The sequence below is a fragment of the Diceros bicornis genome, chromosome 10 (genome assembly GCF_020826845.1).
Source record: "Diceros bicornis minor isolate mBicDic1 chromosome 10, mDicBic1.mat.cur, whole genome shotgun sequence".
NCBI lineage: Eukaryota > Metazoa > Chordata > Mammalia > Perissodactyla > Rhinocerotidae > Diceros > Diceros bicornis.
Window position 1 is genome coordinate 50,357,977 of NC_080749.1, and position 15,355 is coordinate 50,373,331.

General features: G+C 38.3%; 1 protein-coding gene across 2 annotated transcripts in view; it reads left to right on the forward strand.

Annotated features, from left to right (window-relative positions):
* Positions 1-15,355, forward strand: part of CERS6 (ceramide synthase 6) — a 309,352-nt gene that overhangs the window by 170,676 nt on the left and 123,321 nt on the right. The window lies entirely within an intron of this gene.

The following is a 15,355-nucleotide window of genomic DNA, read 5'->3' on the forward strand; positions in this document are numbered from 1 at the left end:
AAATTTTTCCAAAATAGGGCAATGCAATGTGCCAAGTGGCATGCTTTACTAGTAAATTTTCATGTAAATATTGATGTGAAAATTGCAAATATGTTTTTATTTTTAAAGTCTGAGTTATAAGATATTGCCTGCCTCTGGAAAATTCTATTATAAATAGTGGTTGTTTCCCAATATCACATTTTTCTAGAGGAGATATTCTTTTTCCTTGTTGTCTCTTCCTTTAGTAACTACACTTATTTTTCACTTAATAAGACTACATGGCCCAGAGGCTATTTGAGTAGATTTAAAAGGATGAACTTCATTCTGTAGGCTTTCTGAGTGTGAAGAATTCTCAACTGGGGTAAATAAATGTGCTAGAAACTACTTATTCTGGAACTCTACTGTTATAGTTTTGAAATTTATTTATCTAGGGACAAAAATATGGAAAGAATGGCTATAGAGCTTTAATGCTTACAACTTTACTACCTTGGAAGAGGAAATAGCTTTGGATGGAATTTCAGTTGACATTGGAGAGTTGCGCTGCATGGGATCGTCGAGTTGCTAACTGAGGTCAAGGTTTGGAATTCATGTCGGCTTCTGTGGGTGAAGGGCTTTGATGGTGAGCAAGGAAAGATGGTGACAGCCAGGAGCATTTTTTTGTCCTTTCCCCTAGATCTGCAGGATATGATCTCTTTTAGCTCTCATGCAACAAGCCTGGCCATCTGTCATCAGAACAGGAAGCACTTTGACACTTAGCTCTGCTTCACTTTGTCCCTGGATAAACTAAATGGAATGAGAATAGTTTTCATCCCCTTGTCCTCAGAGGGTCTGTAGAAGGCAGTAAGAGGGCCTGTCAATAGAATGTTTGCTTGGAAACAGTTTTTCCTTAAACTAGACCAGTTCCCTGTCAATTGTCTCTAGTTATAATAAATGTTTAAAAAAGGAAAAAAGAACTAGATGTTCTTCTTGTTGAATTCTTTTGTATTTGGGGTTTCTTCCTTTAATGCTGGCTATGAAGCACTCTCTTATGGAGGAAGTGTATAGTTTAGTGCTAGTCGTAGTGTGTGATAGAAAAGTACACACAGAATCCATGTGACTGAACTAGCTGTGGAGGACTTCATAAGCCATCTTTTCCAACTCTCTCATTTCACAGCTGAGGAGTCAGAAATCCAGATAGGGTAGATGGCATTCCAAGGGTCACACAGTTAGTTTATTAAAGGCTGAATCTGAAATGAAACACCCACTGCTGTCTCTTATTCTAGTACTTTCTCTGCTTCACCAGCCTGCCCTAACCTCAGCATGATTTCCAAATGACTTCCTTCTTTGGTTAAGTTAGCAAACTTGACGTAATATAATCATTGTTTCTATTTATAGAACTTTAAATACTTACTTTAATGGATATTTAAAGTATATTCTGTTAACTTTGTTAGAATTGACAATATATTTGCCCATCTAACTGAGAGAAAAAAAATTATTATGAGAGCGGCTTCAGAAATAATCAAAACAAGGTAATTCAAATTTTCATGGTACCCTAAATGTTTTAAACTAAAATACCAGGTTAGTGGATCAATTTTAAGAGATGAGAGGCCACAGATGCTTCTTACCTCTCCTATCAAAAATGTGGATTATTACATGGGCTATTAGAAAAATGCCTGGGCTGCTTCTGTCTTTAGGTCAAATGAACCTGATACATCTCATTCTAGTGTAGATTAAGTAACTTTAAGTACCCTTTCCACCCTGAAATTCTGTGATTCAGTGAAAGAGATATTTACCAAATGCAAAGCACCATGCACCTATGATAATAGATAATCTTAAAGAATAAAAACAAATTAATTTTTGAAAACCATGGAATTTTAGATGTAAAAGTTATCATGCATACCATGTAAGTACCTTATTTTATAGATGAGGCTGTGAGGGATCAATCTCTAGTGTAAGAATAGCTTCAGTTTTCTCTGCTATGTTGAAATACATTCAGGCTTAATACTGAAGTTTTATTAAATGCTGTTAACTTGTCCAATTTGAATTGGCTTAATCCTGTAGGGAAAATATACATATTTCTCTGGGTTTACCAAGTCATAGTAAAGTTTCAGTGTATAAATATGACTGATTTAAGTGCCCTCAGCTTTAAAATATTCTTTGTATTTAGAAATAAGGCAGTTAAGAGTTTTTAAATACATATAAACTAGGTTTATGTCAATAAACATTTGTGCTTAGTCTGGGTCCCCTGAGAAGCAGACGCCGAGAAGAAATTAAATGTACAAGAAATTAATGAGGGGACCAGCCCTGGTGGCCTAGTGGTTAAGTTTGGCACGCTCTGGGTTCACTTCAGCGGCCCGGGTTCAGTTCCCAGGTGTGGACCTGCACCACTCATCTCTCAGTGGCCATTCTGTGGCAGCAGCTCACATGAAAAAAGAGGAAGGTTGGCAACAGATGTAAGCTCAGGGCGAATCTTCCTCAGCATAAAAAAAAAATTTAATTGAGGGAAATGCTTGTGAGGGAAAATGGGGAGGGAGTTGGAGGGAAGCTGGAAGAACCTTCAGACCACAAAGTAAATCTGACCCTGAGTGGAGGAGAGAGGGAAGGAAGGGAAGAAGGTTGGGTGGAGCTCTAAGACTGTGTGCCTTTCTAGGGAAAGTACAGTAAGGCCGTTGGGGAGTCCTGGAGCCACAGCTGACCATCAGAGGAGACCTATGTGTCCCAGAAATGGGCTTGCCTTAGTATTCCTGTTGTCCTCAGTCATTGGCAGCGAGCAGCCTGTGGGCAGCGTGGATTCTAGAACACAGCTGGGCCCTGGGTCAGTTACACTCCCAGCAGTTCAAGATCTAAGAGGCACATTCTCATGGTTGACATGTGTGCTTTATTTTTTAAATATACCAACTATTCTGAGCAAAGTCAAAGGATAAATCATGGCATAAGACCCTATATGACATAGAAATCATGTTTTCATATGCAAGATCCTTAGAAGCATAGAGAAATATTTATCTATTGTACTTTTTTTTTCATTTTACTTATTATGCATTGACTTAATCTCCATTATGTCCTAGTTCTTGTGGTTGATGTATAAATGTATCTTTGGAGCAATACACAGGCTGACTTCCCACATAAGTTGGGTGATCATACAAGCTGTCTCAGGGTCCTGGGTGGTTACCTCCCCACTTGTTCTCAAAATGACCCAGTTTGGGTGATAAATTATATGGTCATCCTATGAATAGTTGTATAATAAATGATGAACTAATTGGCCCTATATTTTCAAATACCCCATAAAGTATGTGTGTGTTCATTTATATGAAATCAATATAATGCTCTCTGTAGTTTGATGACAAATAAGAGAATGCGCCTCATTTCTAGTGATGTGATAATGCTCAGGTGTGCGTGTGTTATATGTTGTCTTTGCTTTCTCAGCTTAGAGCCCCCTTTACAGATAGTGCTGACTCTGGAAGTAGACTTTATAAGGCATTGACCTTACAGACATATTAGTGAACAATTAAGTAAAGTTGTTGCTTAGTAGGAAATATTTAAATAGTTGAAAGATAAGCCTCTTTCAACACTCGGCTCCTGTAATTGCTGGACACAAGCGACTCTTTGCCCATAAGTATGATTGGCAGAGACAAGTACTTTTATGAAAGAAGACCCAGAATTAATTCAGGTGCTCTAAAGTCCCACCACACAATGTACTCATACAAATTAACACATTTTCCTAGGTCCTGAAAGAAACCACACATCAAGCCTTAAAAAATAGAGTAAGTGGGGCCAGCCCAGTGGCTCAGCAGTTGAGTTCACGCATTCCACTTTGGCGGCCCGGGGTTCGCTGGTTCGGATCCTGGGCGTGGACCTGCTCACCGCTCATCAAGCCATGCTGAGGCGGCGTCCCACAGAGATGAACTAGAAGGACCTACAACTAGGATATACAACTATGTACTGGGGGCTTTGGGGAGAAAAAAGAAAAAAAAAAAGAGGAAGATTGGCAACAGATGTTAGCTCAGGGCCAATCCTCCTCAGAAAAAGAGAGTAAGCTATCACTCATTTATTGTTATGCTTTTTTTTCGCATTTGTAGTTGGAAGTGTATATTGAGTGGAGTTCTTTGAATATTTTTCCTTGAGTTCCTTTATTTATTTTTTAAAAATTTAGTGTCACAGGAAGGCAGTATAGATATATGTGCAACTGGGATTTAGGTAAATATTTTTTCTACATGTTAGGCTAAAGTATTTCCAACTTTTTGGCCATATGGTGCATTTTATATCACAATCCATTTTGTACACATGCGTATACATAATTAAAATAGAAGTTACTCAAAATATACCTATACCTCACCTCTGTATCTGTCAGGGTCCCATTAGGAGACAAAAACCACAGGAGTTATTTTACGAGTGATTATAATATAAAGAATCATTAAGAAGGGAGAGCTACTTAGACTGTGTTACTCAAAGTAATTGATCTGCTGGCTGTTTGCTCCCACTCTGCAATGAGATAAGAAACTTGACCTGAGTGTAAATCATTCACTGCTCCTGTTTTGAGAACGTCTACCTATGAAGAAAAGTCAGCTGCACTAAACAGTGTGCTTAGTGATGTAGTTAATTTACGTTCTGGTGAAGCAGTAACAAACCTTTCAAGGACTGGCACTCGTCTGTACATGACACTTTGATTAGCACTGCACTGAGGTATCATGAAGGTAGTAATGGCAGGAAGAAGCTACCTCTCTGAGGACTAGGGGCTTATAGGAAGAGGGTACAGTTATCAGAATCTAGAAGCTGGAAGGAGGAGCTGTGGAGCCAGACACGACCTCTGAGGATGGAACACTGACCACCTGGAGTCTCTGAGGGACCATGATGAGTCTGGTTCTGGGAATGAGAAAAAAACTGCAAACTGCGAGCAGCTGTTGCCACTGGAATGAACTGCCGCTACTGGGTTGAGGATGCCTTGCTGGGAGGGTGGAGGAGTGATGGCAAAAACAGGAAGCAAAACAGAAAGGAGCACATCCCATCTTCCTCTTGCAGCCTTCCAGCCTCCCTCTGGTGCTTACTAGACGCCCAGCTCAGCAAGGCACCAGCTCCTTAGAGCCCCCTGAAGTGTGGTTTGCAAAGTCCTGGTTCTGAAGTTGAGAGACAGTATCTTAAAAACTAGCCCAGCCTTCCCTCTGTGCTGCATTCTGCGATGTGCTCCGACAACTTATTGCGATTTATTTTGTTACATTTAAAAAATATGCAAGTTGCCACCGATTATGTTGACTTGATGACTGACTGTGAGGTGAAAAGCCTCCATTGAAAAGTACCCTGGCTGAATGAGCACTTTGCCCATCCCCTTAGACAGTCTGAATCTGACCTGAACTAAGGCATAGCCTTTCATTATTCATTTGGTGTGCTTTTCAAAGTTCAACAAACAAATCCACAGAGTGTTCTCCTGGTGTCTTGCTTCAAGGTGTTCTCTTTTGCTTATTGGTTAGCTTGGAATCTTTCTGAAATGAAAACGGCTTGTCATCCTTTTGCCTGTTTTGATAGTGAAAATAAAATTGGTCCAGCCATTAAACTATGTGTCCATTTTAAATTTTGTTCTTTGTGTCATTTTAAAAATTTTGAAATTGCTTGGAGTATGTCACTTGTTTAAAGAGGCTTGACATTTAGAGTTTTAACTAAGAAAATGGTCCCATCAAATAGTTTTGTAAAAATTGCACCTGACATAGAATACGAACATTGGGAGGGGACCTTAAAGATCAACTATCTCAAATTTGTCATTTCAGAAAAGAAGAAACAATTTCAGAAGGATAAATTGACTTGCCTGAGGCAAAAGTAGAAGCCAGTCTAGGGTCTGGCCCAGTGGCATAGTGGTTAGGTTTGCGCGTTCTGCTTCAGTGGCCCAGGGTTTGCAGGTTTGGATCCCAGGCATAGACCTACACACCACTCATCAAGCCATGCTGTGGCAGGCGTCCCACATACAAAATAGCAGAAGATGGGCACAGATGTTAGCTCAGGGCCAATCTTCCTCAGCAAAAAAAAACAAATAGAAGCCAGTCTGTGGTCTTTAAAATTTCTAGGTCAGTTTGAGGAAAAAAAAAAAAACTTACTTAGAAAACAAGTTTCAAAAATGTAGTGGTTCAAGTAATATTTATTTATTTTTATTAGTAAATTCACCTTATTAAGAAATAAAAATCACATCACTATGGGAGAACATTAAATTAGAAGTCAAGATTTAGGTTTCAGTCTTGGCTCTGCCAATTATGCTTAATGGGACCTTTGCTCTCTGAAATCTCATTTTTCTCATCTGTAAAATAGGAAAATGATGCTTGCCCTGACTTCCTCCTCTTGTGTCTAGGAGTGGAGGCTATAAAGTACTTTAAAAATGTAAAGCATCTCACTAATTATTACTGATTGAGAAGTAGGCTTTGTTGGGAATGTAAGTGCCTAAATCTCCTATAATCCCTTGACGTGAAATTTTAAAAATTGTGCTGCTGCTGTCTCCTAGTCAAGTAAGATCCCTTGTCGTGACCATGCTGTGATGCTAACAAATAGGTAATTGAACTTTCTGGAGCAGAAATTAACCGGAGTGACGTTAGGAATTTGTGCTTCAATGCTTCTGCTTATTGTATCTTCCTTTTCCCATATCTGTCCTTTTTCTACCCACATCTGTACTCTTAAATGTTTTCTGATTTCCCTCGTACCTGTCATTTACTCTTCTGTGTTGACTTGTGGCTGGCATTCTGTCTGAGGAGAACATTCTGAGGCCAGTGAGAAACTAAGGATAATGTGATATATAGGGAGAGCTCTGAAGAAGGGGTCAGAAGATCTGGCCATTAATCAGTTTTGTGCCCTTAAGCAAGTCACTTAATGTGAACTAACATATTGTAACATTTTTGAAACTCATAGTCCATAATTCAATGAAGACTTTGAGATAGTTGGTAATTATGGCAAGCTGGTACAACCTGTTTAGAAAGCAAAGTAGTGATGCAGAATAGTAACCATAAGTGTTTTCGTATACTGTGACTCAGCAATTCAACTCCTATAAATTTATCCTGAGGAAAGAATTATATAGAAGCAAAAAATATGTATGTGTAAAGTTCTTTATTACTGCTTAAAAGTCTATATGCATATATATACACATACATGCAAATAAAAACAACTTAAAACAATCTTAATGTCTAATAATAGTAGAATTGTTTATTGTCATCAAAATGACAAAATAGCATATAACCATTTAAAAATAATAACTATAAAATAGCTATATCATTTCTTAATAAAATGTTTAGTACAACTTTACATGAAAATAAGTAACAAACTCATTTGTACATTTTGCTATGATAGTCATATATATAGATATATGGAAGGTAATAGGTAAAAATGAAAAGATTCCTTTTAGAGAGACAGAACTGTGGACAGTTAATTTTTTCATAATGTCTTTACTACTTTCTTTTCTATGAAAAAAATTAACCCTAAGATGTAGGAATTAGAATGGAATGACTGCATAAATTTAGGTATACTGGGTTATGAAAGAGCTTGTAATTGTAACTTTTGAAAAGGAGAAAATAAAAAAGTTGAATTCCATTTAAATGGCAAAGAGAAACAGAAGTTTCATCAAAAAAAAAAAAAGCCAACTGTTCATGTTTGCCTGGTTCTTGCTGCCTTGATCCCTGAATTTTCTCTCAAGGGTTCCCTTTACATGATCATATTGCCCAGAATGACCCAGAATGGCCCTAACATAGACTTTCTAAAGAGCCTTTTTAGTGTCTGGTGGGATTCTGGTAAGATTCCAGCTCTATTTCCATAGCAGATTTACGTGCCTGGTATTAGATAATAACTTGGAATTCTTCATTCCATAGAGCACTTTAAAATCTTCTCTCATAATGCAAGTCCCACCTCTTTTGGAGTGGGATAATGACTTGGAAACACTGTTGGCTTAGTGCATAGCCAGGATGAAATTTTCAATTATGGATAATAATCATAATCGTAATCATAATCATGATAGCTAGACTGTATTGAGCCCTCACTTTTGGCCAGGCGTTATATTGATCACTTAGTGTCCGTTTCTCATGTGTTGTGCAGTATGACTCCTCATCCTTATAGATGAAGAAACCAAGGCTAACAAGGATCAGTAATCTGCCCGAGGTCACATAGCTAGTCAGTAGGATGGCTGAGACTTAAATAGTGGTCTACTTGTATCCAGGCCTCATTACTGACTAGTAGAACTACTGGGTTGATCAGGATTGACTAGTTAACAAGAAAAAGCAAAGGCTCTGTCTTATAACTGTGTTTATGTTAAGACTACAGAGTTAAACTTAGTGATTATATTCAAAAGGCCCTAATTAAGCACCATACTTGCTTTATTTATCTACTTCCAAATGAAGTCGCATTGGCAAAGCTGAGAATCTGTGGCTTGTCATATTCTTAATATTTTTGGATCTCATCAGAAATTGTCTGCTAATCTTCAAACTGGATTTAGATGTCCCTTTTACACAAACGAATGTAATTATACAACACAATTTTTTCTCTCTTTCTATGATACATATTCACTTTCTACTATGTGACTAGCAAACCATTAATATACTATTCACAGTAAGAAGCTGGTTGGGACAACTCAGTATTTTCTAAAGTTCAGGGAATGTTCTTTAGGTGAAATTGTTCATTGCCTAGGATAAATTAAAACTTGTTCAGATGATAAAACCAGTTCATCAGCACTGAGGTTATAGCTTATAGCTTTTTATTTAATGAGATGCAATAGTTTAGTTTTGGTTGTGTGAAATTTTCTCTAAAGAGTGTTGAGAAGCCTTTTACCCAAGTTGTCTTCGCTTTGTGTTCAGGCTTTGTCTCGAGAGAATGACTTGCACACCAACAGCTTTCTCCAGATGGTGAGGTAGAAAGATTTCAGGACTTCATGAAAGATTTGCAGGAGTTCATGAAGCTGAAATGGACTTTTGTGGGAGGAGGAGAAGGTGCTTTTGTTGCTTCCCAAGTAGGTGGGACTGCTGCCTTACTGAGTAATCCTTGCTCTCATGTAATTATTTATACAGGGGTTTGTGGACTTGGTGCTTGATCAAACTATGAATCTTATCTTTTCAACTCACTTCATAAAATATCAACTTACTAGAAACTCTAGAACTAAAGAAAAAGCTAACTCTTATTTCAGAGGCTACTAAAATAACACGGATTTAAATATGACGTTCATTATTAGATAGTCCCCTAAAGGCATAGACTTGTCCTTCTCAAAAGTTTAGAACTGAACTTGACTATGAAAAACATTGATTCTCATTTATATGCTGTAACAAAGCTCACGCTCCGGCTTCCTTGGGCTGAGGGCACTGCCTGGGAACTGGATTGCATTAGTATTCCTCCCCTGTTTCCATGGGGAATAGAAAACGAGTCACCCTCAGAAGAGTTCAGGTAATTTGGTATGAAATATTGATCCATGTCTCAAAATCTGAACCTGCACATTCACCCTGCATTAGCTGAATCATCATCTGACACTTGAAAAATCCTTTACTGAATTCAACAAGGAAAGCATTATTCTTACTAAGGTTTGTTTTAATAAAGTCTGAGAGCTAATGGCTTTTGCATATAGTAGTCATCATAATGAAACATTTTTCTTATCCACAATAATGAAACAAACCAGGTGTTCTTTGCTTAAAAACAACGGCTATCTGGGAGAAGTAATGAGATGTTCTACTTCTGCTGTACAAGTGGTATTCTGTCTCTTCGAAGCAGACCCAGTCTTCTCTGTGTGTTTGGGCTGGAGGTGGGAGTACTTAAGACAAGTACTTGATGCAGAACAGGACAGTGGGCATTTTGATCTGACCAGCTCATGCTCTGATTATAGCTCCATGTGTGGCTCCGAGAAACTGGTTCAGAGAGCATCTTGATGCTGGGCCAGCTACAGTCTGCTGTAAGGTGGGACGAATGGTTTAGTGTTTTGTTTTCATTTTGCCCCCTTCTGCTTTATTAATGCACATGAGACTAGGCCAGCCTTCTAAGGGCTATTGCTGACATTGTTTAGGATTTAGTGAGCAAAATCCTGGTGATACCAGTCACTTGGGAATGACTATTCCAAAGCACAGAGAAGATGGCCATTTTGTCCTCAAGGAATTAAGCCTTCCAAAAGGCAGTGAATAAAGAAAAGGATAAATTTTTTTTTTTCAGGCAAAATGAATCTGTAGTAATAGAGGTAGTTTTATGCAGGGGAGGGGGAGGGCAGGAAAGAGCCTGCTGGAGTGCAGGAAATCTTCTCGATCTTGATCTGGGTAGTGGTGGCATGTGTGTACATATATATATGTAGACATGCGTCAAATTTCTGTGCACTTAGATTTGTGTACTTTACTGTATGTAAGCTATACTTTAATAAAAAAAAACAATAATGGTTTCTGATAATTCTTTAGGCTGCCATATAAAGCAGTCACTGCATGTTGTGGAGTGGAAGTGTGGGTACAAGGCGTTTGAGGATCAAAAGCTGTTATTTCAAGGGCAGAGCTTCTGTCTGTTACTCATGGGAGATACTGATCTCTGGTCGTTTGTTCATTCAGTATCTGTTAAGCACCTGCCATATGACAGGTGCTCAAGGCATTATTCTAAGCAAGACAGTCTGGGTTCCTAAGCTAATGCTATTGCTCTTGCCTTCCCTGGGATCAGCAGCAGCATAGGCATTTAACTCAATTTAGCTAACATTTATTGAATATCTGCTATGCCAAGACATGATGGCAGATACAGGAGAGGGAAGGCATGGTTCCTACCCTCAAGGACCTTATAATCTGGCACAGGAGTTAAGATTTGGCTAGAAATACTTATGCTATAAGACTTTGTGAGAGATAATAGAAGTACAGGAGCATAGAAAAGGGATCCAATTGAGAGAATTGAAGAAAACTATACAGAGAAGTAGTGTTCAGTTTGAGCTCTTATGAAGAGTTAACGTTGATGGGGGGTTAGTGAAAGCATTTTTAAGTGGAGCGTATGGAGTGGGAAAATGGAAAACTACTATTTGAGATTTGAGATTACATGAAGTCTAATTGAGATTACATGAAGGGGAATTGGGAAATAAAACTGGAAATGTGTTTGGGAAGGACTTGACTGTTGCATTAAAGAGATTGGACTTTACAACTAAAGAAGGCTTAGTTCTCCTGCGTGTCCTCATTGTAAAGAGACCTGGTATTTGTGTGGAAGGGGCATCCTTCCTCCTCCCTGACTGCAATCTACAGTCTCTCATCTTATTAACTTATGGCTCCACTTCTTCTCCATGTCTTCTCTGTGTTCCTTCCCCTTCTCCTTCCACATACCCAAAGTGCTGAATAAATGGAGTTGGAAATTCAGCATAATGATGGGGAGTCATTTTAGTTATCCCACCCTCCCAGCCTCATCCATGTATGAATTGCTGTGAAATTATATCCTTAATCCTCGCCAGCAGAGCCTAACCACCAGACGCTGACATTACTGTTCCTCCATTACTATTGTGAGCCTCTGCAGAAAACATGATTGCTCAAACCACTGCTCTTCCCCAGTAGTCCCACTTCACCCTTCTCTGCCCCGATTTCCTCACTTTCAAATTCTAGGTAGGTATCATACCTATCAGAAAGTCATCTCCTTTGAGACATTTCTTTCTATTAAACTGATTTTAATCCATTTAACTAATTTATTATTATTTATTATTTTATTTTTATATAATTATTTTTCATTGAAGTATGATTGACCTACAAAAAAGCTCTATATGTTTAATGTATGTATCTTGATGAGTTTGAAGATAAGTGTATACTCAAGAAACTGTCACTATATACAATGCCCTAAACTTATCCATCACCTCTAGAAGTTTCCTCCCTCCCTCTTTTTTTTTATTTTTGATAAGAACATTTAACATAAGATCTGCCGTCTTAAAGTTTTAAATATATAGTACAGTATTGTTAGCTATATGCACTGTGCTGTTCAGTAGATCTCTAAGATGTACTCATCTTGCCTAAGTAAAAGTAGGTATACCTCTCCAGTTCCTCCTCCCCCCAGCCCCTGGTAACCTCCATTTGGCTCTCTGCTTCTATGAGTTTGACTATTTTTAGATTCCTGCTATCAGTGGGATCATGTTATATTTGTTCTTCTGTGAATGACTTATTTCACTTAGCATAATGTCTTCAAGTTCATCCATATTAAGGCAAACAGCAGGATTTCCTTCTTTTTTTCAAGGCTGAATAATATTCCATTGTCTGTATATACTGCATTTTCTTTATCCATTCATCTGTCAATAAATGTTTTAAGTTGTTTCCTATTTGCTATTTCCTTTGCTATTGTGAATAATGCTGCAATGAGTGTGGATGTGCAGATATCTCTTTAGGATCCTGATTTCAGTTCTTTTGGGTATATACCCAGAAGTGGGATTGCTGGATCATATAATTTTTTGAGGAACATCCACACTTTTGTTCATAGTGGCTGTACTGATTTACCTTTCTACTAATAGTGCACAAGCATTCTCTTTTCTCCACATTCTCGCCAATGCTTTTTTGTTTTTGTTGATAATAACCATCCTAACAGATGTGAAGTAATATCTCATTGTGGTTTTGATTTGCATATTTGCCTGTTGATTAGTGATGTTGACCATCTTTTCATGTACCTATTGGCCATTTGTTAAGTCTTCTTTGGAGAATTGTCTATTCAGGGCTTTTGCCCATTTTTATATCAAGTTATTTGTTTTTTTTGCTATTGAGTTGTAAGAGTTCCTTATATATTTTGGATATTAACCCTTTATCAGGCATATTATTTACAAATATTTTCTCTCATTCTCATGTAGGTTGTCTTTTCACTTTGCTGATGGTTTCCTTTGCTGTGCAGAGCTTTTTAGTTTGATTTAGTCCCATTTGTCTATTTTTGCTTTTGTTGCCTATGCTTTTGGTGTCATAACCAAGAAATCATTGTCAAGGCTAACATCAAGCTTTTCCCCTAGATTTTCTTCTAGGAGTTTTACAGTTTCAGGTGTTATGTTTAAAGCTTTAATCCATTTTGAGTTGATTTTTACGTATGGTCTAAGATAAGGGTCCAATTTCATTCTTTTGCATGTGGATATCCAGTTTTCCCAGTGCCATTTATTGAAAAGACTGTTCTTTCCTCATTGTGTATTCTTACTCCGCTTGATTTATTCTTGAGGCTTCGACCCTAGCTTCCCATAGAAACTGCGCTGAACAAAGTCCCAGCTTTTTCTCTAGTCATCAGCACCTCTGACAAGGCAAACATGGGGAAAAAACTGTCCCCCAGCCTCTGTGCTTTTCCACAGGTCCAAACACTCTTATCCTTGAATGACCTTGCTCATCTTTACCCAGAGCCTACCAGCCCTAATTCTTCACAGGTCCCCCTTGCCAAGGAAAACCCCAAATTTAAAGCCTTTTAAATCTCTACATTGGTGCATATATTGCAAGGTTGTATGGTGTAGCACCTGGCTTGGTCCCTGAGCCGTGGAAAGTGTTCAATAAATAGGAGTTATCATTATTATTGTCATATAATATCATTCAGTACTTAAGTAGGAAGTATCTTATTTGTGTACTTTCATCTTAAATTTATTTCCATCCAGTTCTATAAACTGCTCAAGACAGAACCTCTTACCCCAGGTGTATTTCCCCATAGTGCTTGAGATCTACAGTAGATAGTTCACAAAAACTTGGGTTATGAAATGAAAAATATGCTACTTTATTATTTTGTTTAAAATTTTGGGGACGAGAACTTATTAATGACTGAAATCAAGTATGACGAGTAGCTGAGAGTTCTCATTGTTTGTAGTTACCCTATTTCCCATGAGTATTGTACATACGGTTGGCAGTAAAATTAAATAAAATTACCTTCTTTCCCTGAACTGGTAGATGGTGTGAATTCTGGCCAAGCTCTTCCTCTTATTTGATTAGTACATCCAACCAGATCTTCCTTTAGAATATTACTTATGAGTAGTTGAGGATTTCCAATATTTTTGTCTTATATCTAAAAGATCTTGTATGTGTGTGTATGTGTGTGTGTGTGTCCGTAATCTGGTTAGCAAAGCTGTAGTGACTGATACCTGGGGTCTCACTGCTAGGAGGTAACTAAAGGATGCTTCAGGATATCTAAGGGATTCCGTTACTACAGTATTAACAGTGTAATCAGGGAGCATCAAACTGAATCAGGTCTCCAGACTGACAGATCAGGTATTCTGCCCCCTCCTTTACAGCATAAAATGTTCTCATGGTATGATGAAAATTGCAGAGTGGAGTCTAACCACTTGCATTTCACTTACCTTCCTGTCCGTAATAGAGTCAAGGCCCATATTGCTCAAGGCCATTAATTATAGTAATATTCTAGGAGGTGTCTCTATAGTGACTTGGATACTAGGGAGCATTTAGTAACCACGGCATAGGCAAACATAGTCTGTTCTCTCAGGAAACAGCCCTGTTGTGAGTTGTCAGCTTCTCCTTTGTGGATGTGTGTGTCTCTCCATAGCGGATGCTTGATCAGCAGGTTAAAAGTAAATGATAAAATATCATAACAGAGTTTCTTAATTGGGTGCTTGGTATTCAGCATAAGCAGAAAAATTATGTTTGGCATCAGCTATTCAGTACACATGGGCAGAGGTAATAACTAGACTGCAGTGCTGTGTGTGTGTGTGTGTGCACGCGTGCGCGTGCACGTGGCATCATTGGTATATGAAGCATGAATCAAGAGTAGCTCTTTTCACTTTGTTCCTAATCACGGCTCCTCTCACTCTTGCCTCAGTTTTTTTCATAAACTAATGGTTGAAACTGTAAAGAAATTGATGAAGTGGTGCTTTGCTAATTATCTTAATTTCATGTGAATTACAAAAAAGGGCTGTGTAAAAACAAAATTACTAAATGCTCTGGATACAATTTGATTTGGCTCAGATTCACCTAATTTACAAGGTCCCAGGCAGGGAAATGATTTCCCATTTGCCTTTCTTTGTTAACCAGTTCCTTTAACCTCAGAGAATGGACCCTTCTAGTTGATTTCTAGGTACTGCAAAGAGTGTTGATGAGCATGGAGTGTGGTCAACAGAGACTGGAAAAATTCTGATTACCGAAGACTCCCACAAAGAAAAACAAGTCTATGGATTACTTATTATAATTTATGTAGCCCTTTAGATGAGAGTGTAGAAATTGAAAATAGACTTTAGCTTTTGATACTAGTTGATTGTTTTGATCATCTCTTACCAAGATGTGACATTCATTCATTCGTTCAATAAATACATGCTGGGCCGGCCCCGTGGCTTAGCGGTTAAGTACGTGCGCTCCAGTGCTGGCGGCCCGGGGTCGGATCCCAGGCACACACCGACACACCGCTTCTCCGGCCATGCTGAGGCCGTGTCCCACATACAGCAACTAGAAGGATGTGCAGCTATGACATACAACTATCTACTGGGCTTTGGGGGAAAAAATAAATAAATAAAATTAAA